We start from the raw sequence: 27,005 nt of genomic DNA on the forward strand, positions 1-27,005 counted from the left end.
AGAATCCTCCATCAAACATAACCCCCGAACATACCCAGAACATAAAGAACAAAAACACAAGTATGTTCAAAAATAACAAAAGAAAATCCCTTCTGATACTCGTCCACTTAGACATGGCGAGTTGCCAGAAAAACGTTATCACAACCGATTGTGTAGTGGAGTTGACTCCAACAAACATAAAGATTTTAACACTAATAAGAGAATTCACTCCTGAAAAAGACTGGACAGGGTGCAGTTCAGCAAATGTGCAGAACGAGTGCACATAGCGAATCTAGTGACTGTAAAATTGACAAGGAAGAATATTTAAAGATTATCTATGACTGTCAAGCACTCACCTCCCAGCCAGCAGGAGGCACGGCAGAAACAGCGGTTTCCCTGGTAACGGTTGTACACAAAGCAGCGCAACGCTCATACACGCTGCTTTATCAGGAAAAATAAATAAAGATTCAATTGAAATAACATCGAAACTTTTCTAAAGACTGTCAGTTCACAGTACATTCATATAAAAACACCCGCACCGTGTTTTGACTTTGAAACGTGCGGTGCTCATGTTTATTCAACGATGTCAACCACAAATAGATTTTCCAAAAGGCTGTGTTGATATTGTGAACCAATGTATGGGAAACACTGTAATATAATTTGACAGCTATCAATTATGGTTTAATCTAACTATCTTCACCCGTCACACTTAGTAACATACAGCTGTGCCCTCACCACAGTGCACCAGTGAAAAGCGACCCCTCTCAAACAGTGTCGCGCTGCATTCCGATCGTTGTTAAAGTGACATACTTATTGCGTGAGGTAAGGCATACTTATTGCTTATTGTGAAGTATTGCGGTATATAAAAAATTCATATCATAACAACAATAAACACCGGAATTCGGTATGAACCGGTATACCGCCCAGCACTAGCTGTACTGCTTCTTTCGAGCTCCTGGAGGCGTGCCGTGCAGCACTGCCGACGACTTTTGTAACACGAACGAAGCACGTTGATGGGCGTGCTCGTGCTCTTGCTCTGGTTGATGTGTGCGCACGCTCTTCTGGGAGAAGTGTCCATACAAGGAATTCTCCCCTTTATGAAGTCATACAGGGCCATACTCGAAAAAAAACTTTCCGAAACTTATACGAACCCTGAAGGAGTGTATTTGGCACAGAAATACTCCGTCATACTTACAACTCGTTTTTTTTTTAAACTTTGGCCATGTTTAGCATTAGGATCCAACTCTTTAACAGTGTAAATAAAGTCAGAATGCATGAAATGACATTAGACATCCCCTTTAAACAACCATGTAGGAAGAGACATCATCGCCATATTGCAGAATGAAAATGTCAAGATTGGTTGGGAGGGAGCATGAAGATAAATGTTGTGATGTTATTTCCATCAAGAGGTGCATCAATTTTTGGCCAAGATCTTGTAATGACAATGCAAGAGTCGAGCACTCTGTAAAGTCTACTCCAGCACACCCCAAAGACTGTCAATGAAATTAAGGTCTGACTCAAGAGGTGTCAATTCATGTCTGAAAATGATTCTTCATGCTCCCTCACAACCATTCTGTGACAATTTAAGCCTGATGCATCTTGACATCGTCATCCTGGAATATGGCCATGATGTGTCTTCCTACATGTTTGCTTAAGAAATGAAAATCTACACACTCCATACATTAGGGTTAGAAGTACTGTTGCCAAACATATAACATGCTAGAAACATAATAATCACTGCAATAATGATCCAATCATGGAGTCTTAAGCATTTGTCTATTAAAACCCAAACAGCATATTTTTCTTTTTTTTGTCCGGGCAGTGTGTAGGCCTACCAGTTGTATCGAGCCCTTTGAAGCAGAAATAACACGACAGAATCAGAATGTGACAGCAGATTACACTGTTGAATTACGAGAGCAGCATTGAGACTTGTTAAACCCCACTTTGCTTTTAAACTTGTGCATCTGAGTGTGAATTTCTATAGTTTAACCTCAGTGAGACAGATATGATTATAGGTTCTATTTAATAACAGCAGAAGTTTCTGTCCATCCAATTTGAGCAAACTGATTGACATTTAATCCATTCAATGCACTAAAGAAGCCATACAAATCTAACTCTCTATCGCACTGTACCGTACAGACCCATGCAGTTAAATATGCATGGAAGAAACACCTCCAGAAAGATCAGGCAAAGTTATGCAAGGGAAATATGAATGGAAAGGAATCCTTAACTGCTTTATAATAGAGTGGGCATTAAAAACTTGAGCACATTACATTAATTGGGCAGTTCTCAGAGACCACAAACACCGACTGTGAAAAATGAAAAACTGAAGGAAAGCCAATAATATAGTGCAAACACCAGCAACTGTTGCCTTTTAGTTTATGGAGGCCTTGTAATTAATCAGTGTTCAAGAGGGTGAGGATAATATTTATGCAGCCAAAATGTCACAGTTACTTTGAGGCACTGAATTTAATTCAGCTGAGATTCAACCAGGGCACTCACATGGTATAAATACAAATCTAGCCCTGGGCAACTTCAAAATTATGTTAATAAAATGTGAAATATGGCTGTGATATTTCCTCCTGGATGTAAAAAGGAGGTATTTCTCTTTGGCAAAGATTGGCTTTATGGGGTTTATGGAGTGAATTCTAAAACTCCATCATAACTTTGTGCTCATTACTTCGCTAATGAACACAAGCTTCTTGAACTGTTGTATGTGTGTGGGAACGTAAGTGAAATGTCAGCATTTCTAAGGGCTCCAGACTGAAAAAAAAAAAAATCATATTGAGCTATATGGCTCATAGAATGAAACATTTTGGGGCCAAAAACCTTTTTATTTTCTAAATACCATTATCACTCAAATACCAAATTTCAGAAGTGATTTACTTCATTAAGTGCATAGCTTCTTTCTTTAGCTTCTAACGGTCATTAATGAATTAACATTGTATTATAGAATAACAAGTTATAAAGATGTTTCTTCTGGTTGTATTTTGTATGAGTACTTTTTTTTGTGGAAAACATCCTATTTGATGATGTCACCCCCCCTGATCCTGATTGTATTTGTGCAATATAAATGTTTCAGCCTTACAACTATGGCAAACAATAATCAAAAATAGTTTTGTAAAGTATTTAAATTATTAATTATTAATTATTAATTTTGTTATAAATATGCATGTTCAATTATAATGTCATGTGAACAGTTCAGGGTGTTCACACTTGGCAGGTTTGGTTAAAAAATAACACTTTGGTGCGTTAATGTGGTTCATTGCACTCAAAAATGTATTCATTACCCTTACTTAATTTAATTAAAGCAAGTATTCACACAATTTAATTTAGTCAACACAAGTGTTGGTTCAGGTCAAATTAATTTACTCTAGTATGTTTATCTTAACTTTATTACATAAAAAAAAAATTTGCTTTGTTTTTATGTTGGTCCAACTTAATGTTTTTTTTTCATTTACTGAGACTTACTTTTCTTATGTTCAAACAAGCAGCTTCTTACATCATTAAACAATGTATTTAATGAACAAATAAGAAAAGACTGGTGTCAGTACTGACATTAGTATTGATTAGTGATATTTATCATGAATGATTTGTTCATTTTGAACGAATCTTCAATATGACTCGAGAACAACGAGTTGTCTCAAAGAGTGATTCGTTCATTCTGTGTTGACCGCGCATACACCTTCCTTACAAACAAGCGCTAGTTCGTTGTTTTTAATTCTTCCAGTTATGTGATGTGTTTCTTATCTTAAATTGTAGCTTTTTTTATTTATTTATAAATTTGTGAATTTCTGTCATGACGGTTCTTTTCCATAACATTGAATGTGGTAATAAAGACATGGTTAATGCTTTCAACTTTATCCGTATGATGGGGAAAATCACTTTGATAAAGCAAAGATGGCTACATATAATACAACAGTCAATAACACTAACGTAATGTTGTATTTGTTGTAAGATATACCATACCATATAATAAATACCATCACATATAAACACATAAGAAAATACCATCACATATATGCACATACCACAAGTGCATTTAGCCCAGCACACAGCATTGTTTTGAATGTTCAGTAAGTTATGTCACAAAATATGTCATAAAAGCGTTTTTTTGTTTTGTATCTTTAGGTTCGGTGTGAAAAAACATGACAGTGTGAATGCTACTGTAAGTGAACCAGGACTAAACGTAGCATTTTCTTTTTTGGTTCGGATCAAAAGAACCAAGAGAACCAAACTACAAGTGTGAACACCCTTAGTCTCAAGAACCTAATGGCTCGTTTCCACTGAGCAGTACGGTACGGTACGGTACAGTACGGTACGGTTCGGGTCTGTTAACCATGATCTGGCTAGCGTTTCCACTGCCAACAGTGCCCTTACTTGATAGGCATGGTGTTTCGATCGACGTCATTTTCGTGCGAAGAAGAACATAGTAAACTACAATGGATGACATACAGCAGATCTTGTTCTTGCTCCTCTACATGTTTGTCACAAGAAGACAAGCGCCGACATTATGCTTTTCTCAATATCAAGTACGCAAAGTTTGTACTTGCCATGTGAAATTGTAAAATTTCAGTTTTATCAATAATAGCCAATATAAAAGTTTAAGCAAAAGGTACAAGAAGCTATACAATAAGAAATAAAGCAAACAATTCAGTCAAATATCCAAATGCAGCGCTCTAGTCTAACATTACAACAGTAAAGTTAAATACAAATAGCCTTTAATATGAAACTAAACTTAGCCCTCAGCCAAAACGATTGACAGGGAACGAATTATATATTCACGAGACCAAAGATCGCCCGTTAGGTCTACACAAGACGAATTATTTATCTCATGTTTAACCACTACCGTCGGAGTCAGCGGCGAACGTCAGAAGAACTAGCCGAGGAAAGGCTCATCCAGCCGGGAAACATGAGCGCCGAGCGCCCGCTGATCGCATGGATCTCACAACCGGGGAAAAAAAATAATCATCTTTATAAATAAACCACAGATTTGTGCTTTAAACAACTACATGCTCACCTGAAAAACTCTTAAAATTACATTTCGTGACACAGTAACAGTAGTATTATATTAAACTGTATATTAAAAAATGGCGCTTCTTATGTTATCATTCCCCTTGTAGCATGCGCAAGTGACGATTCTCTGTCAACCAATCAACGTCCTGCAGTGAGTCTAGCTCCACCTTTTAGTACCGTACCACTGTGCTAGGTACCCCAATGGAAGGGTACCTAAAAAGTGGTACGGTTCGGCATTTTGGTACCATTCACAACTTTTGATAGTGGAAACGCAAATAAATGCGTACCGTTCCGTACCGAACCGTACCGCTCAGTGGAAACGAGCCATTATGTACACATTACAATATTGACTTTCAATTTCAAAACATATATAACAGAAAAATTATGAATGAGGGAGTCAGTTGTAAACTCTTCATAACAACTTACTCGTTTTAAAGAACCGGTTCCATTTGTGTGTTTGGTGCTGCCTGCAGGAAACACGAGCACACACATGTATTTGATGAATCCTTCTGTGGATACACTCAAAGATTTCCTGACTGTTTCATTTTTTTTTTTTTTTTTTTTTCAAGCATTTTCATCAGAGTCTGGAGACCGGTTTCTTTTTGGCTCGCTGGCTCATTTGCTTTAAAGCTTGTATTCAAATATCTGCTTTTACAATCATGCACTCTCGCATAAAAGGTGATATTCGGACTGTATACTCGGTAAGCAATATCATTCATCAGGCCAGCACAGTAAATGAGCTTCCCCCTCCATCCAAACTGCATTTACACACAGATACAATGGCTTTTTTTTCTGAGTAGCTCTATTCAGGACAGGCTATAAATGGATATATAAGGACACCTATTTGTTTCATGTCAAAGACTGAAGTACTGTGAATTGAAGAGCTACACAGTACACACTAAGGCATCTTTTCCCAGCCATAACTCTACCTGGAGAGAATTTCTATGCATACATAAGAGAGTGCAGGAATTTATGAGTATTGCTTTGCAACAATTGCCTTTGATGAATTGTGTACCTATACAAATTGCTGGTGCTCTTCATATACTCGCTGTCTTGATAAATATGCTTTATGTACACATGTTGAGTTATTCTTTTTCCAGCAAATATGCTGGAATTACAAGTACCTTGTTCCTAATTGTTTTTCATGAGTACACTGAGTACGCTTACAGAACACAGATTTATTTGGACAGCTCTAAAACTGTAAAGCGATGCAGTCGGGTAGAAGCTGTTTTTGAAGGAGAAAATCCTTGCGTGCTATTCCTTCAACCTCCCACACAATTAACAAAGTGATTTTCACAGCTCTCTATACAATTAATCATTCAACACAAACGCACCACCAACCCACAGATCCGAGCCACAGAGGGTTGAAGCTGAGGCCAGTCTGAGGTCTGTTTCACGCCACGCATACAAGCGACTTGTAAGCGAAGCAATAACATACAGCCTCTTGTTGGGCTTTCACACTGAAAGCGTTTCTGATGGATTACAATAACTAATAATGGACAAATTATAAAATGGTGATCAGGAGCTATTGAGAATTATTACAAATTTGCAATCTGTGGTAAATTAATCTACACAGAATGGAACCCAACCCCTATAGGGATGCACTGAAATTTCAGCTGCCAAAAATTATTTTCAGTTTTTGGCCAAAAGAGAAAAAGGCTGAAAATATATGCCTCAGTGTCGGTTTCGGCCCAGAATTTTTATTTCGGTGCATCCTTATAAACTAGTCTGTTAAAATGCATTGTACAAGCCTCTGTTACTTTCACTGTTCATTCTGTTGCTCTAGCATAATTAAGCATGCAAATATATATTTGCTAAACAAATTAAATCAATGAATAGGCCTATGCTCGTGTCATTTTTAAATATATTAGGCAACCAAAAGAATATGAATAAGTGAAAATACAGCTATAGGTACCGGCCATGTTCTGGAAAAAGTGGTATCAGTGTATTCCTAGTGGATACTGTAACTTGTTAATATTGGCTCTTGAAATAAGCTTGATAACACATATGGGTGTGCTGCCGTTAAAATACACCTTTGCTTCAACTACACAGTGACAAGAGCCCAGCGTGATGTCACAACGTAAATGGGCTTTTTATCAGTGTGTAGGAACAGCAGTGAGGCACACAGCAAACCAGTTATGAGTTAATAAAAGGTAGGAGACTGAGATGAAAGTGATACCCAGCACCTGTGAGTCAGAAGGGCAAAGTAAGACAGTAAAGCCAGAAAAAATGTGCAAGGGTGTCTCAGAGGAGATGTTTGCATCTCAGCATGATGGCAGGTTCAAACGCAGGTACAGAAGCAGTGCTGCTGGCCCCAAACGTGCACTTCAGAGCTCTCCAAGCTTAGAGAGATGAAAGGAGAACTCTTCGGCCAAGACCCACATCCCAAGCCGAGTATCTGCCAGCCATGTGGGGGTGCTTAGGAAGATAGATGGATTTGGAAGGAGTTCAGAAGGATTTGATGGTTGTCGCTGAGGTGGCAGCAACGTTTGGCCTGTAACACTGTTGACATCTCCATGACGGTGCAAAAGTTTCAGCTGCTTGGCAAGTGCGGGACACCAGCGTGAAAGGGGATGTGGTGGAGAGAGAGGTATTGAGATTCGGCTTCCTCTGCCAATAGTGCTGAACACTTTTCCTCGGGGATCTAGTGTTTTATTACCCCTTAAATGGCTACTGACTGCTCTGTATTTGAAGCGTGACAAGAGTGTTTGCTTAAAACGTGTGACTGGAGAAGCAATTGTCCTATGCCTGTCGATACCAAAAAGAGTTTTGAATAATTAGTAACACTGAGATCTAGAGAAATAAAAGGCTGATTACAGAACCCAGCATGAAAAGTGGGGCGTAAACAATGTTGCCTCTTGTTCTGCGGAGTCCTCTTGGTACAGAATTACTGCAACCCTATGATCATCGAGAGGAGACGAGAGGGGAAGAGAGGAGAGGAAAGAGGAGAGGAGAAGAAAGAGGAGAGGAAAGAAGAGAGGAAAAAGGAGAGGAAAAAGGAAATGAAAGGGCAGATAATATAAAAGGTAGTGCACAGGAGAAAAGAAAGGATAGAAAACCCCAGCTAAACAAAATCCTGCTTAAAACATTTTCTTAAATAGATTTTCTGGTCTTTAGCGGATTTAGGTCAGTTCAGTTCAAAAGTACCCAAAACCTCTCTAAAACCAGCAAACAGACCAGCTTGGAGACCAGCTAAGACCAGAAAACCAGCTTAGACTGGTTTAAAATTTCAGCAAAGAGGAAAATAACAGGAAAAAATTAGCAAAAAAAAGAAAATGGAGAAGGAAAAACAGAAGGAAAGGAAAAAAGATAAAGAGAAAATAAAGGAAGAAGAGTGAGCAGAAAAGAAAAGACAGTCTTTGTGGGAATTTTAGAGTGACTAGATGTATCGTTCAATTTCATCAAATGACAGAGTTGAAAGAATCCAGTAAACAAATGCAGGTTGAAGTCAATTAAGACAATAAGCCAAGCAGACAGATGACTCCTATAATTTACAATTAAATTAAACAAATTGTCTTTTCACAGAATCACATCAGCTATCCAGCAACAATAAACCAGCACAGCAGTATTAAAGGAAGCATCACAACATGGCCGTCCACACCCATGCTTATGTATTGATGGCCTTTATCACTCTCAGTGTCAAGCCAAAAAGTCAATAAGCAGGACTGAACACAGAGTTCCTTTCTCCACGAACAGGTTGGCTGATTCCATCTGGGCAGAACGACAGCTGAAACCGTTCAACTGAAAACGGGAACTTTTAGCTGCCCCGGTGAAGCAACATTTGCCCTGCTCTTACCGTCAGCGTTGATGAAATGCCACAGACCTGGGCTCATGTGAGCAGGTGGGCCGATTTTGCCAGGGGGTACACAGAGTCTAAACACTGTTTCTTAGTCAGCAGGGAGTCGGATTGGGCACTAATTTACAGCAGTTGCCCAGGAGCCCTGGGATCTCGCCAGCTGGACATTTGGCAGTTTATTGAGTGGTTACATGATCTGGCGACTCAGTGGACTGATTCATAGTCTGGTTTTGCCACCGCTGAATTCATAAAGTGGCTCCTCAGGGAGTTTTTTTTGTGCAAAACAGCACACAAACTCATAATGCATGTCCTTCTCTTTACTGCAATGCCAGCGGTGTTAGCAGGGCAGACCACACCTAATGGGAAACACAGGACAGAGTGCAGCAGACCTGAGAACCCCTGTCTATTTCCAACACCCTTCATCTAAGCCTGACACCCGTTTCCTTGGCAACCGCATTGACAGTACAGGGGGCTGTGGGGGTCGTGAAGTTCTGAGACATCTGAGACAGAAGAAATGAGAACTACTTATGCAGGTCCTGACACTACTGGCTAGCTTTGTCTAAAAATAAAGCTCACCTCACCCCAATATTCTCCCTCACTTCCCTACCTAATTGAAATCGAAATTTATGCAAACCAGTTTTATTTCATTTTAATGCCCAGCGCCATTCTCTTGTTACTTTTTGTACGCGTTCAAAGAAACTACATAAAAGAAATGACATTTTATATTAAAGCTTAAATTTAAACCCACTCAACTATTTTACCAATACAGTGAGTAAGGGCTGCTTTCCTACATCTTTGCACATTTTTATTATAACTAACAGAGTTTGTCTTTTCATTTAGGTAAATGAAGGTCACTTAAACTGTCATTTATTTTTACTTTTCAAATGTATGCGGTTTTATTGTTTTAGCCCCTTGTTCCAGACCGAAACATTTAATCTTAAAGTATGAAAAACTACTATAAAAATATGAATTTAAAAGTTTAAAAGCCAAATTTTCAGCATCAACTCTTTCCTTCTGAAATCATGATTCTTCAGAAATCATTCTAATATGCTGATCTGGTGCTCAAGAAACATTTCTGATTATTATCAATATTAAAACAGTTTAATATTTTGTGAAAATCTGAAAATATTTTGTGAATGATTGTTTTTTCCAGATTCTATATATATATGGGACATTCCATAGACATTATGGCTTTTATACTGTACAAACTGTATATTCTATCCCCTTACACTAACCTTACCCCTAAGCCTACCCATCACACAAAACTTTCTGCATTTTTCTGGGACCAAAAATGTCCACACAAGGACAAGGGTTTCAGATATTGGCATCTTTGTGGGGACATTTTGTCCCCATACTGTAGGGTTTATCAAGACACACACGCACACACACACACACACACACACACACACACACTTGTGATTTTAAATAGTTTAAAATGGTTAGAATCTAAATATCTGTGAAAGCAAAGGTGCCACATATTTAGTGCAAACTAGTAGCAAACTGCCATTAAACATTGCTTGTCAACATGAATAACACAGCGGCAGAACAGATATGGTCTACAGAGAATGCCCTTCTTTTCTTTCTTTGAAGAATAATGTATGATGTTGTTTTCATGAGTGGCTCTCTGAGTCCCACAAACCCTTTCCTGGGATTATAGTGAACATGCACAAACCAACGCAACTCTGAATGAATAATATATGCATTTTTGGTTTTGATATGTTCACCTGCTGAAAATCTAAATGCGCTGGTGGGCCAAAATGTGATTAAAAGAGCAAAAATTCTGACCTTGCACTTGATAACTGTCATGCTTGTTCAGAACAGAACAGTTGAAAAGCCCAGAGGTGTTTATTGATCCTTCCTGCATTATATTGAGGTCTGCCTCTGTAGAACATAAGTATAAGGGTATTGCTGGATAAATTAGGCTCTCCAATTTGTCTCCTGGCACCAGCAGCGCACTGCAACTGACAGATATGGCACAATGAACAAGGACTAGTTGTTATTATTGTTGTTTAATAGCATGGCGAGCTTAGATTATTTTGAAGCAGTGTTCCGAAAAAAATTAGGTAAATGGAAATTGGAGAACTGTGACTGCTCAGGCTTGTTTAAACTGGATCACGACACACAAAAATGCAACTTTATATGTTTAAGCCCCTTCCAATAAGGAATGTCTATAATGAATCTCTTCGAATGAGGCTGTAACTTCTTCATGGAGCATTATTATTCTTTATTTGAGCAGTCTGGATCCTTTGAGCAGTACAGAGAAGACAGATATAGTGCTTAAGTCTTTAAACGAGCAGCTGCGCCACATAAAAGGACAGGTACGTTTATTTAGATGATGTAGTTCGCTGTAATCCAATGCATTTCTCTAAAGCTATTTTTCCTTTTATATCTGCTTTTAAATCTGAAGTGTGCCATTAATGCCACCAAATCAAAAGGCAGAAATGATTAACTCAAATAGGTTTCCCTCGCTGTCTGCCTTTTGTTGGACAAACAGATAATGTGCGGTCACATTAGCGAACTTTCGCAAGCAAGAAGGTAAATTATCTATTGCCAATATTGTAGCGATGTACACAGCTAAAAGCAGCTTTCTGTTGGTCTGTGTGGCAAAACCGCATTACCAACTTCAATCCTTTTGTCAGATCTGCATGGGGAAATCTTTTGCACTCGCACAAAAATCATGATCGCATGGATTCCTATTGAAATGACTGGATTTTGCAGATGGAAATTTGCCAAACAACTGTATTTGACCACATCTGTAGCCCTGTACCAAACTCATGACATTTGTTGCACAATGTTGTTGTGTCGGGTTGGTATACTCAGCAAACAACAACGACAACAACAAATAGTGGTAGTAGTAATAATCATTTTATATTTTATTTACTTTAAAATTCAACCTTATTACATAGTGTTACAATATTTATTTTAATGGGATAATAATAATAATAATAATAACAAATTATTATTATTAAAGAAAAACTTTTCAATTAAAAGCAATTCAATTTCAATTAATAAAGAAAATGATTTCAACTTGTTTACAGTAAAGTTTTACAATATTTATTTTACTAGGATAATAATAATAATAATAATAATGTAGTTAATGTTTTAACTTAACTTGTAGTTACTTTATTATTTTTCTCAATACAATTAATTAAATAAATTATATTAACCTAGATTAATAAATGCTGTAAAAATGGTGATACCTAATGCAGTAAATGATACTTAATGCAGTAAATAACACTAACAAACTGGACCTTTCTATAAAGTGTTACCATAAATATAACTGATAAGAATATGATAAGATGCAAATTGTATTGAAAATTTGGCCATATGTCCAGGCTGAGGTCTAAACTGCAATGACGTTACCCAGGATAAAAATGTAACTTTCTCTCAAAAACATCAACCCTTGGGAAGTCCACTGAGATTTCATTCTGCGTCTTCAAAAGGATTTTAATGATATAAATGTGACCACTTTTTTTATCCCCCACTTCACCGTTTCTTTTGTAACATAATTGATTCTTTAGTCCGAAGGTCTCTCAACCATAAAGGTGTGCACTGTAAATTATGGTCAGTTTGAAACGCAGTGACCTTTGAAGTGCTTCGCGATAGTCGGCTCTTCATGATTCTAGCCCATGAGTTGCTTCTTCATTCTAGTGATATAAGAATGGCTAGAGGACATAGGAAGGAGGGCGATCACTAGAGGCTGACAATAAGTGTGTATGTGATCCAACATGTCTGCCTGAATATGTGATTTCACTCAATTTCAAGCATGACTGCCCCTGCACGACTCACGCGTTTCCTTCAAATATTCCCAGAAAACATTTATCTAATCCCTTTCAGGGCTTCTTGGCTCTGCAGGCTGGATAGTGTACAACCAGGTCGGCACAAACATCTGCACGGGCATCAGTCCTGCAGGAGCTGTTTTGGAAGGAAAGTGTCAACTTTGCACATGGAAGTATTGTATTTTTACTGCTAATGCTGTCAGTTAATTTTTTTTTTTTTTTAAATCACAAATTAAACACCTTTTTTTTCCCCCAGAGATTGGGTTTTCCTTCCCTTCAATAGTTTTTGTTTTTGAGTTTCCAGTTCACTTTCTCTCATTTAACTCTGCTAGCTTTAATTTGAATAATCAAACTTCAAAGGCTTGTTGCTTTTTAAACCTCTGTGTCTGTGCACTGAACGGCTGCCATTCTGCTCTGAAATGGTTTGTGCCTTATCTCAATAGACAGATGTCTTCTCATCTTCACTATGGTGATTTCAACTTTGTGTGGGCCTACAAATTTGATTCAGTGACCAGCAACAAGCTGGAGGTTAAGTGTGGAGTAAAATCTGTTTCTAAACCAGTTTAACTGATGAACAGAGGACTACTACAAAAATGTATTCTGCTACAGATAATTAATTAATAAAACCAATAGAGCAGGAACAAAATGTTGGTAGGCTTCCTGTCCCGAGGCCAGATTAATAATATGGATATTTGGACACATACCCGAGGCACCATGCAAAATAGTGAGAGATGCAGTACAATGACCATGATATAATAAGTACACCAATCCAATCAATGGGCATGCAAATTTCATATGCAAATAATGACAAGAGAGAAGCACTACATGACTTAAATGTCTTAAATATCAGCAATCTTGCCAGTACAATGGAGAGAAAAAGGGGGATACATAAAAAAAAAAAAAAATCTAATACTAGGTGACAAACTTAAATGTTTTTAAGGTAGGGTAAGCAATTATCGGAGAGGCTAACAATAGCGAGCTAGCTTTGAAAGCATAAGATCACACACTCCCTTCAGAGCGTCTCCTAAGCCACGCCTCCATCAAAACACATGAACGCGTACAGCAGGGAGCAAAACAAAAACATCATGAGAGACGGCGTTAAACTACCTCATGTCTCAATGCCAATAACATTACAATAATAAAGAACAAACAACTTGCACTGACCTGTACCACCTGACTGCTGCAGATTAATTTTGGCTATGATAGTGTTGCCACTGAAATGCATAAATTCAAGTCAGGCTACAAGTATAACATAATCTCTGACAAATTACGGTAGTTATGGAGTGAACGCAGCATAAGCTCATTGTTTTGGTTCATAAATACATTTAGACCACTTTACTTAGTGATTGCTATCAGAATGCGAAAAGCAAACATCTACTAGGTGACAAACTTAAATGTCTTAAAAATCGTCAATCTTACCAGTAAAATGGAGAGGGAAACATTTTCCAACAATGAACGCACTTCTGGGCAGTTCAGGATCCACCAATATTATACTTTATTTCTTTCCAAACATGCTTAAAAATTGTAATCCTACTAGTAATCCTTTTATTTGAACAAAAATAAATAATATTCAGTTAGTCTCCTAGCCTGTTGATGAAAAAGTATGTGAACAAAACTGGATTTGATGCAGCAGTCAAATTGATAATGAATAGATGAATAAACAAATAGAACACATGAATAACTTCTTATTTCAACTCAAGAGGCAAATCTGAATGTTCACAGAATAAAAAGAAGCTCTGCCTATACTGACTACTCTGAGGACTGGACTGTGAGAACAGTATAAAGCTGATTTTTTTTTTTACCCAAACTGGAGCTTTTTTTAAGGAAACCTAGGTCTGGTTTCAAAGTCAGGGCTTAGATTAAGCCAAGATTAGACCTTAGTTCAATTAGGACATTTATGTAGCTTTTATAAATATGCCTTAGTAAAAACACAAAACAATTGCAATGACATTTTAATGTCAGTGCAAGTTACTTTGAGTTAAAACAGCTCAAACATGCATTTTAGTCTGGGACTAGCTTAAGCCTTGTTTAGTGTTCTTAAGTGTTCTTAATATACAGTATTTATAACAATAAACTCTTTAAAAATACATAATTCATGCATTTGTATGGAGAATTTTTACATATAGAGTTCAATTGTTTTGTCCCTGATCTGTACACGGACAATAAAAGGTCAAAGCATTTTTTTTGTGTGCATTTTGTTTGGTCAGTTCTGTCTCGCTACAGAGCACAAAGTCAATACACATTGAGGTCAAGTGAATATCGAGCGTAACGCATGGAAATGTCATTTTGTTTCTGTCTTTAAGATTTCAGTATATAAATCAGTTGCGCAAAACAAATATGACACCAAAGCAAACCGATGTCCTAGGGCGATAGCTTCACCTCACAACACGTCAAATGCTTGGATATATACTTTGTGAAGGACATTGTGCCTCTCACAAAATGTCTTTGATATTGCACCTGTACCGAGTGAAGCTTTTGTAGGCTGCACCTGGTACACTGATTCACCTGCAACCAACAAGTCATTCTTTAGAAACATTCAGCGCAGACTGGGTCGGAAACACTTGACAATGCCTTATTACAGTGAAGCTGAAGACCTCAACCATGTTCCCAAATTAGTTTCATCTTTTTAACGCAAAAGGAGAAATTTTAATGTTTTATTTCATTCGTTTATAATGTTAATGACTGCTGAAGATGATACAAATCATCGGTCCATATTTTACGAAGCATTATGTAAGCTTTATGTCACAAACAGATCAAACGTTAAGTCATTATAGTTGTTAACTGGATAATTGAGTCAGATCAGTCTGATTCCTGAACCATTCAGACCAGTTTTGTGAACCAGATCAAATGATTCATTAAAAAGTTATGGCTCAAAAGAATTATTAATTCATGACATTTCTGACAGAAAAATCAGATAATTATCTCCACAATGATCATAAAAGTGCCAAAGAGAGCTAGGGTAGATGAAAAAAGTGGATATTCTTTACAGTTTTTGGAACAACATACAGTATAGGGTGAGCAAATAATGACAACACTGTTCATTTTTGAGTGAACTATCCATTGAAATGAAAAGGAAAGAGCCCATTCAAGACAGCCTGATTAGAATAAAGACCTGTTGCCAATTCTAGTGTCCGTTCTCTCATAACAGCTCTTCCACTGTAACACATGCCCACACTGCCTGCCCAGAAAAGCCTCATTGTACTGGGCTGCGCTGGTGGGTTAATGTGAAATATGAAGTCAGACTGCACAGACCGTGGCTAGATTTTATAAACGCTAATCAGACTGGAGATGTTTTCTCCAAGGATGTGTGTTCCATAGGCCAGCACACATTAACACCGCTTAAAAACATGCACAGGCCATTTCGGCTTCATTGCAGTGGGGAGAAGGAGACGTGTCTTGCTTGTTTAAGAGGAACAAACCTGACAGAAAAAAAACTGTGAATAGTAGGATAACACTTGTGATGTGCAAAAAAAATAAAAAAAAAATAGAAAGAAATGACATTATACTTTTAGATATTGGAAGTACTGGACTGAATTAATAACCCACTGTTCGCTGGTTGAGTTCTTGAACAGATTTAATTGTTTTTATGTTACTAGAAACTCTGCATACTGTAGTACTACATTTTATATTTATTTATTTATTAATTAGTTTAATTAATTTTTTCCCCGAATGCAGCATGAGGGATAGTTCTCCCAAAAATTCTGTTCATGTCCAAAACAGTATGATTTTCTTTCTTCTGCAGAACACAAAATGAGATGTTAAACAAAATATTTTAAGCTGCTTTTTTCCATATAATGTAAGCGAATGGTGACCAGATAAAATAGCACAACTAGTTTCTAATGACTTTTTGCCAGGGGTGCAACGGTTCAAATGTATCCAAAATACTGATACTGTACATGCATTGTCTTTCTCGACCATAAATAATTAGTTTGTTTGATATCGCTGTTGTAATGTATTATTGGAGAGCCAGTGCATTCAGCAAATGACAACAATCCAATGATCCAATCAATTCCCAATGGACAAAATCCTGCCCTGCCCTATCTTTTTCTTGTTCGAGAAGCCGTTTCACTTGGATATAAATCACAATAGGGAAGAAAAGACTATCGCAACTTCTGTTTCATGCCGACTTCAACCAATCACAACCTGACAAATTTTATATGCACATATTCAAATTGCACAAATGATGGTGTGTTTTTTTGTTTGTTTGTTTTTTTCATTTTTGGAGCTTCACAGCCCCTGGTTACCATTCACTTTCATTGTATGGAAGAAAAGCAGCATGAATATTTTAACTCCTTTTGTGGTCTAGAAAAGAAAGCAAGTCATGCAGATGTGGAACTACAAAGAGGGTGAGTAAATGATGACAGAATATTCATATCTGGCTGAACTACTGTATCTCTTTAATCATTTTAAAGACGGTCCAAGAAGTCTCTTTGAAATCAACCGCAAATCTAACTACAAACAGCTCTTTCTACGACGAACACAATGTTGACCAAAGGAATTTACATCAAATGACAACATGGCACTGCTGCGGCGTATTTGAATGTAAATCTCAGAGTCTCCTCGAAATTCCTCACCGACTCTGTTCGGCAGGCAGAATCTATTTAAATATTACACTCGTCAGCAATTGAGTTGGCTTTTGTTTAGATCAAGTCTCTCAGACAATCACAATGCACTTGTACATTAAAATAAGACACGCGCTGATATTATTCACATGCATTCAGCTGACAAATCAAGACTATTGGAATGGTTAGCCAGAAAAGTCCATGAAAGAGGCAATGAAATGATAGCTGGACCGCTTAGTGAAGACAAAGGATCCAAAAATGCTTCAATTTTCTCTTTTAACTACAAAGCAGGAAGGATGGCAATTGGCAAAGAAATCTTTATGTGGGAGTGTTCATCCATCTGCCCGCACAGATGGGGAGAACTAGCGAGGGAAAGACCAACATGAGCCAGCCACACAACTACAAACAGTAGGTCAAAGCAAATATCCACACAACAGATCTGCTGATTCCTGCTACAACAGAAGAGCTGTGTGTGATATATATCTATTTTTCAACAAACCACCTCTTTTCAATCTTTATCTATTGACAAAAGGACAGGAAAGTCCGTTGCACAGAATATCAATGTGTCTGACTTTTATTGCACTTCTCAAACCGCAGTCATCTGATTGGCCTATTGCTTCAGGGAGAACAGGAAGCAGGAGCGGATGGTGGATGTGTTCGTGAACTGGACTGTGTCTCTGTGGGAAATCAATGAAATTTGTTTAATTATTGGGTGAACTTAATCAGTTCCACTGATGTAATTACTAGCACTGCCTAGAAGTTATAAAATCATTTGTTTTATGCCATCTTGGGCTGAAATAATGAATACAAGCAATTTAGGAGTGCAAAATAAGAAAAATATGTATCTAACGTATTTGTTTCTCTCTTTCTAACATGGCAAGCGTGCGTTTGCATGAGTGCAGTACCCCGTGTCCTTTAGCAATATAGATTTGACACATTGTCAATGATTGCTTGTGACAGCATTCATTGACCATGTCTCTTCCAGAATCCAGTTGAAATGTCGGAATACTAGCAATAATTGAAAATGACATTGTATCAGAAAGATTAATACATTACATGTAGGTTCACATCAGTATCTCCGAGGGTGTGCGTTTACAGAGCTACAATTAAAATGTGACCACGAGTCGGCACATTTCCATTCCCAACATTTAGCAGAGGAAATTTGTGAGCAGATAACATATTAAGTTAATGATACAATTCTAACTAACTGAAGACAGATGGAATCTTCACTGGAGCAAATAATTGTTTTACTCCTTAATCACGTCAATTAACAGGTGCAAGATCCGCAGCAAACCTGATTGGCTGAAATAATTGTGACCTCACCCACGCTGGAAATCTAAAATTACTGTGCTAGACTAAAGAGATAACACATTACAGTTTATCTATTTTGCCAGCTTTGGCAGATGACAGTCCCTACAAGTCACGATAGCACTCTGTTTACCAGTTTCTTTAGGACGAGATAAACAAACAGGCAATTTAAAAATGAGAAAACATTATTATTTTCTTGAACTTATACAGTATGTATACCACAGATCAAATCAAAGTGTGAACTTTTAATCACAGTTTCAGTGCAGCAACTGCATGGACTAGTCTTTAAACAAGCAAGTTTTAACTGTTTAAGAGCAATAGCATGAGTGTCTGTACAGACAAACATTTCAAAAATAACATCTACCAACCAGTTTGGCCATCAAAAGGGGCTGTTAACACGACACCGTTTTTCAAACTAAAAAAAGTAATACTTTTTATGCGTTTTGGCCGTTCATTTACAGGACAACAGCGTTTTGGGTGCCTGAAAATGCAAACTTTTGAAAGCGGGTTTTAAAGTGCACGTTTTTGAAAACGGTCTCTGTGTGAACAACAAAAACGTGAATCTCTGAAAACGATAATGTCATGCACATGCGTATTACATATTCAGTCTATAGTGTTTAATCGCCATGGCCTGGCAGCAGAACACAGCATTTTTTGTCGTTTTCGTGGATCCGTGTGAATGGGAAACGTTTTGACAATGGTGTTGTCTGTCTGTACGCAAAAAAACTCATAGGAAAAACGTATCAGTTTTAAGCACATCATTGTCGAGTAAATGTACCCTAAGAAATCATATATTTTAATCAAATGAATTGCATTATATTCAAATTAATTAATCGCAAATACAGTATATCACAAAGGGGAGAAAAAGGTTAACTGAATGCATTGAATAAGGGCGCAAATCAAAATGAGGTGCCAAATTCATATTTATTTGAGCATTAATCTTTTTTTCTTTTTTAATTATGTTTTAATTAGTTTTGCACTGTTTTTGACATTTAAATTTCATTGGCCTACTAATCGTGTTTTATTTAGAAATTATGGTTGAGTTCTTTAATTGGCTTTGGCTACCTAATCTTGGCAAGATAACTACTCAGAAGAGATGTTTTCCTGCTCCACCCGATGACCCTCCAGTGCAACAGAGATAATGCACACTGATTTTTGCCTGCAGTAATTTTCAATAATGCATTTTTTAAAAATCACATGAAAATGTTAAATGATCAACCCTAATGTATACTCACATAATAACTCATTCAGTTTCAGCATTCAAATTCAGCATTATCAACAAAACAATTGACAAATTAAACAAATAAACAGTCTTATTTGTCTATGTCCCTCAGTATAGATGAACATAACCGGCTGTTGACTACCTGCTGTCTTCTCACTTCTGTCCTCTTTTAGCTGCTTCTTTACAAACACATACACAGTATATCAGCACACTTGACCATTCCTGATAGAAGCTAAGAAATACCTGGCTCTTATCTGTGCGTTTGTAAATCACTCCTGATTTATTCATTTCTTCCATTTCCTCCAGAGCTTTACAGAGCAATCAATCGCCCTGTTAGCTGGCCCTGATCGAATGCGAGCTGATAAGTTAAATGTTCTTTGTCACTGAGCACTATATAACAGTGTTTTTAGCCCTATATTGATTGCTGATTTTTTTTTGGCTCAGCAAAGCTTTTCAATATGCCAGCAGTTGGAAATGTATCTAATATTGTCAGGCTACCTGTCAGGTATACCTGATATAATTCCAATAAAAACACAAGCAAAACCTAAAGTGCTGACTAGGTGCATTTTCACTATTAATTAATTTATTTCTTTTTTTTGAATACCAAGCATAAAATGTTCCAACTATGACAGACATCACTGGAATAGGTGTACTGAGAAATCACACCGGTTTCTGTGACAGGCTCTGTAAAATGCACAGCACACAGTGTTTTAGCCAATCAGAAATGCCCTCTGCAAGTAAATCATTTTTGCGCTTTTGGGCTTGCTGACATGTCTGTAGTCCGTGGGGTTTTTATGAGTATGCACGCAGTCTAATTCATTAGCTAAGTCCGGCAGAACTAAGCATATTCTCTTACAGCACATTTAAAATGGAAGTGTGTTCTGCACTACTAGCAGTACTAAAAAGAATTGCATTATGTTTGTTTGGGAAACCCGACTGAGATGGACATGCTATTTTCTTATTCACAGGCATACATTTGGGATGGGACTATGTTTACTGAACAATGGCAGACGGAGTGTTTAAAACTAATTTGAATATATTCATAATGCGGTTTGGTGTCGCTACACTGCACCTTTAAATAATGTTGATGAATATGTTTTTTTTACTAACAGGATTTCTTGCACACTCTGGAACAATTCAATCCGATTAATTTGTTAATCAGATTAGCCAAATAAACATTAATCCCATTAATTTAGAGCATCACGCTGCAGCTCATTCATTGTCTGATGTTCTGAAATGATCATCAAGCCACAAGCACATTTTCAAACCAAAGCAAGAGCTCACCAGCTCCCCCTAATGACTGAACTGGAGTTTGGGGATCATCTGCAAGATTGTTAAGGTGGCAGGAAAAAAAATCAGGTGCACAAGCAGTGGGCAAGTGTTCAAGTAATTTTCTTTCCCCAACTCTCTTTGTACCTAGGTATTATTTAAAGCTAGTGTGGCTATCAGAAGGTGAACACCAAAACAGCACAGAGCCGGCGAAGCATTTATCAAACAGATTGAACCTATGACAGAACAGACCACAGCTTCATGTTTGATGGGGTAAATGTGAAATGCCTCCTTTATATGGTATAATTTTTTTCAGCAAAAACAGTTGTCATCGCCTAGCGTGTCCTTGGCTTATGCTGAACATTGAGGGTTGGTAATTAAATTGAGAACAATTGTGCTCAAAAGGGTCATTTCAACAGCAGGAGCGCATTAAAACTGCACACAAACTGCAATAACATAGCGTTATAATAAAGTGATCCATCAGCTAAGCTGTATTTAAAAAAAAAAAAATAAAAAAAAAGAGTAGTCACTTGAGTGAGAGTAGCCATTTAATGGCAGTTGAACAGGGAGTGCATAGAGAGCAGCCGCCTCAACCTGCTTTCATTTTGGACAATGATCCTCGGGTGGTCCAATATATGCAGTCCGATTTTTTAAACGTTTGCGTTCTTCCGCAGAGTGCATGCAAATGGGGCCCTGGCTTAATTACTATTTAGCAGTCTAATAGCAAGAGTAGAGGAAACTTCTGCAACAGTCACTGCTGGGCATTGTGCAGAGGCAAAGCCCCTGGACTGAAATATTATGTAAATTATTAATTTCCTCATAGACTAACACAGTTGTGCTATTTGGTTACCCACAAGCATGCCGCTACATGTTAATTAATCTCACTGAGAGGGAAAAGTATCAGAAAATGTTATTATGCAATCATGATTAACACAAGATACAGCTGCACAGATGCGTTTATATTAAATTAACCCTCAGGTTGTGTTCAAAACCTTATAACACTTGTGGTGTTCCCGGTCAAAAATGACCGGCCTATAAAAAATAGCTTATCACTTGTTATGCTACATTATCACCCAATATTGGATTCAATCTTTTTGTCAACTTGTTCTCTTTCAATTAGGACTGGTTTTATATTTCTATTTGTAGGCCTCATTTATCTGAGAGTAGGCATCTAATTTTTGGAGTAAAAAAAAGCATTATTTATGAATAATTTTCACAACATTAAATAAAATATGAAAAAAAAAAAAATGGCACTGTTGATCACACTACTCTACTTTAATGTTTCACCAGGAAGTTTGTTTTGAAAACTTTTATTTTGTACAAAATGGCACAAAGTTATACTTGTGGTGTTCCCGGTCAAAAATGGGCGGCCATTGAAAGTGAATGGAAGACTGAAAAAAAATAAGAGAAAAATTTAGTTTTCAGGAGCATGTTCATTATGTTCATGTACACATTATGTGCATGCAAACATCGAGCCCTTGGACCTGTGCATGTGTGGATACATGCATACACACGCTACACACACACACACACACACACACACACTTTTCAGACAAAATATTATGACATTGTGTTTTGGGACTTCAGAAACTGAAATTCTCACACAGAAAAAGATGAAAATTTACAAATAAATATGTTATAGCACAGACACATATAATGGCTTCACAGTGTCTTGCTTGACATTTATTTTGTAGAAGCACAATGGCGAATTCCATCTTTCGACCAGAATGTAACCATCAGCTGGGCCCTCGTCATCAGAAGACTGCTGCTCATCAGTTGTTCCAAGGCCTGTAGCATCTGGTGCCTTCTTCTGATACATCTTCTAATGCTCCTTCACTGCAAGATTCATCCTGCATTGCCTCCTCCTCACTAGTGTGTAGATCAATGATCTGATGAAGAAAATCATGCACAGAGAGCTTCTTTGCCATTGTGCTGCTACAAAATGAATGCCAACCAAGGCAATGTGAGGCATTTATATGTGTCTGTGCTATAAAATCTATATTTGTACATTTTAGTCCCAAAACAATGTCATAATATTTTGTCTGAAAACTGTGATGAAACAAAGAACACGAAAGAAATATTCTTTTGAAACATGGTCACTGCGGAGCAAATCCAGTTTGCGCATACGTGTCTGTGTGCATGCGCGTGTGTGTGTGTGTGTGTGTGTGTGTGTGGTAATGTCAGATGGATGAGTGGATATTAGATGCAGTTCAGGGTAGGATCAAATTCCTCTCTGTGAAAAAGAATGTAATACTCAAAATAGTTTGTGTGTTTTAACGTACGTGTGTGTGTGTGTGTGTGTGTGTGTGCGTGTGATAATGTCAGATGCAGTTCAGGGTAGGATCAAGATTCTCTCTTTGAAAAAGTGTGTAATACTCAAAATAGTTTGTTTCAACGTGTGTGTGTGTGTGTGTGTGTGTGTGTGTGTGTGTGTGTGTGTGTGTGTGTGTGTGTGTGTGTGTGTGTGTGTATCCACAGGTCCAAGGGCTCGATGTTTGCAAGCACACACATGCACATATGTGTACATGAACATAATGAACATGCTCCTGAAAAATAAATTTTTCAGTCTTCCACTCACTTTCAATGGCCGTACATTTTTGACCGGGAACTCTGTGCCATTTTATACAAAATAAAAGTTTTTCAAAACAAACTTCCTGGTGAAACATTAAAGTAGACTAGTGTGATCAACAGTGCCATTTTTTTTCCCCATATTTTATTTAATATTGTGAAAATTATTCATAAATAATGCTTTTTTTACTCAAAAAATGAGATGCCTACTCTCAGATAAATGAGGCCTACGATTAATCAGATGCAAATAGAAATATAAAACCATTCCTAATTGAAAGAGAACAAGTTGACAAAAAGATTGAATCCAATATTGGGTGATAATATAGTATAATGAGTGATTTATAAGCTATTTTTTGTAGGCCGGTCATTTTTGACTGGGAACACCACAAGTGTAACAAGGTGACAAAAAAGTAAGAAAAAAAGTACTCTCAAAAAACATTGGAGAAGTAGTTATACAAAGTAAGAAAAAAAGTACTCTCAAAAAACATTGGAGAAGTAGTTATACCCTTTGTCAACAAAGTCACTAAGTTTCAGTCCAATGCGATAACATTAACTAGTATTTTCGGGAAAAATAAAAAAAATTCTTACAAAAACCTCACAGAATTGATTAATTATAATTAATTAAAACCATTAATTATATGGCATAGGCTATATTCATTTATTTATAGTAAAATGTTATGCATGTTTATGGATGTTTTCGCCATATACTGAAACATCCGTTTGCTTTGTTCTGAAACCGAGATCAATGTTGTATTTTCTGCTTGGTTTATTTCGCTTTCACATGGCAACATTTCAAAACGAACCTAAATTTGTTAATAAAAGTCACATCTAAGCAAACTATCCCCTCATTGGTCAGAATATTCAACACATGGTGACATTTTCTAATTTTAAGATGGATAGACAACAGCTCTGCAGACTAATAATGAGCACAGAAAGAAAGCCATGATTTGTCATTACATTACATCATCTTAAAGGGATAGTTCACTCAAAAATGAAAATTCTGTAATCATTTACTCACCCTCATGTCGTTCCAAAACTAACTTTTTTTATCTGGAACACAAAAGAAGATATTCTGAAGAATGTTTAACTGCTTTTGTCCATATGATGAGAGACAGTGGGGTTCAAAACAACATTGGACCACATTGGCTTTCATTGCATGGAGAAAAAAAAAAGCATTAAGGAATTTTTCTAAATATCTTCTTTTGTGTGGAAGCACCATTTGAATTTGCCTACATTTTTATTAGAATTACGTCTTTCCATTTAAGTGCCATTCTCAGTACCTTTGTCCTAGCAATGATTGTGCCATTTCAGCCAAAGCAAACATTTTAAAATGTACTATTTGCTGGTCCACATTATTGATTTACATTTCCATAAATTTGACTGTGTTGGTTGAGAGAGAGCCTTCTGACGGCTTCATGTTTAATAGATTGGCCAGTGTGCTAGTGGGAGCAGACCGCGTTATCTGAATTCTCAGACTCAGGGAAAGCTTTGAAATCATGCCTGAGACTAATGAAAGAGGAGCAGGAGGAAGGAAGGAATGGGCAGCGGAGAGGTGTGATCTACCTACGGAGAGATTACCATGTACCCCTGGGCTCTCATCTTACACTGTGTGGGGAGGCATGCGGTATCGTTCGTTCACATGGCAGCGCGGTGAAGAAAAGGTCTCGTAGCTGAGGTGTTAAGATTTATTCTCCACTATAAATCTGCAGAAAGAATCCCCCCACACCAGATTTTTAATATAATGCCGATACCACACTCTCTGCCCATGGACAATATGTTCAGCTGACTTTGACAAATCAAACACTTAAGAAAAATGACAATATCCCTCACAGTGCAGCTCTGCAGGGAGGAGGAATGGATGAACAACAGCAAGAGTGAGAATATTTCTCCAAAAAGGTGCCACAGGATGTAGTGGAACAAATAAACAGCCAGTTTATCCACAGAATGGATGTGACATCATTATCTGCCCATAACAGCATCGCCAACTATTTGGATGGAAAGTTTTCCCACTGCACAGAATAATTGCTCACTCTGGGGTACAGTGAGGCTGGCATTCAGAAAACATCTATGCAAAAAGGCACAGAGCAATCAGATCCTACTTGTTCAATTCTTGAAACAAATTGCATCTAGATTTGAGGGAAATTGCTGGGATATGTCAAACTTTGAAATAATAGAGCTGACCCAAAAAAACATGTTCTACATAATATACAGTTTTGCATTTGTATTTCTAAACCGTTTATATATGCTGATATATATCATATATTATTTTGTCAGTTGTTCAATACTTCCATATAGTTTTGCATGCATCATATAGAACATTCTCTTCCAACAATTTTAAATACAATATTCATTACTTATATTCATTGTCATTATCTAAATGACAGATATTACTGAAAATAAAAAGTTCTCCAATCATAATATGCATCAAAAGGGCATATTAAACCAACTTCTTTAAAACCATCCATGCAATGTTTTTACTCACTGTACTTGCACTTATGAGTCATTCAAAAACAACAAATGCATTCTGATACTTCTGGAGTAGGCTACTGTTTTAAAGAATTCAACTCAATGCATGTTCAAATAGAAGAATAATACAGCTTTTGGTTACATCAGACACAGTCTTTGAATCTCTGAAGCTCAGATTGATAATGTTTTGATTGATGCAGAAAACACAAACCCCAATCAGTCCCCTCAAGTACAGCACAGCCGCGATGAGAAGAGAGCACTTATTAAACACAAGCTGCTCAACTTACCTAGTTTTGGAACCCGGTGCTGTAATTGCCTCAGATCTTCACCTTATCTGCTCCACCCTGGTCCGTGAGCAGCTTTCTCCCTCTCACAATGTTTCTGGCAAAGGTCTACTGATCGGTCAAGCTGTGTTTTCTGTAGTCTATTGTTGCCACCGGTTAGATTGGAGCTCCTCTCTGGCTGCCTGTCGCGGCTGCAATGAGGATGGCTGAGTAACGTGTACACCTTGCTCTCGCACTAACTCCCGTCTCTCTCTGTCTATCCGCCTTTCACACCCTCCTCTCTCTCTCTCTCGCACACGCAAATGCACGCTATCTCTGTCTCCCTCCCTCACCCGGCGACACCCCCCGCTCTCGTTCTCTTTCCTTCTCCTACCCTCCCTATGCCTCTCTACCCCCTGTCTTGTTCTCTCTCTCTCTCCCATTGTATTGATCTGCTAGCGCTGGCGTTCTCCTCCTGCAGCCTCTAGAGGGTGTTCCAATAGCCGACAGTAGCCAGTCCAGAACTAATCCCACTAGCTTCAGTTCGGCTTCGCTCTGAAAGAGAAAGCTGTAGAGAGAGGAGAATGGAGACAGAGAGAGACAAAAGGATGAGATGTGGATTCTCTCTCACACACTATATAAGCTAAATTTACAGTAAAAGCTGGCAGCTTTAGTTGGCACAGGTTCACTGTAAAAATACAGTGACAGCATTTCAAGCATTATAGGAGGCAATATGTATGTTCATTACTATATATATATATATATATATATATATAT

General features: G+C 37.5%; 1 protein-coding gene across 2 annotated transcripts in view; it reads right to left on the reverse strand.

Annotated features, from left to right (window-relative positions):
- Nucleotides 1-26,502, reverse strand: part of tnr (tenascin R (restrictin, janusin)) — a 152,916-nt gene extending 126,414 nt beyond the window's left edge. For both annotated transcript variants that reach the window (XM_084120770.1, XM_084120769.1), the window contains exon 1: nucleotides 26,253-26,502. The gene's annotated coding sequence lies outside the window, so the exon portion shown is untranslated. The remainder of the gene's footprint in view (nucleotides 1-26,252) is intronic.
- Between the last annotated feature and the right edge of the window lie 503 nt (nucleotides 26,503-27,005).

The sequence above is a fragment of the Abramis brama genome, assembly GCF_963993115.1.
Source record: "Abramis brama genome assembly, chromosome: 7".
NCBI lineage: Eukaryota > Metazoa > Chordata > Actinopteri > Cypriniformes > Leuciscidae > Abramis > Abramis brama.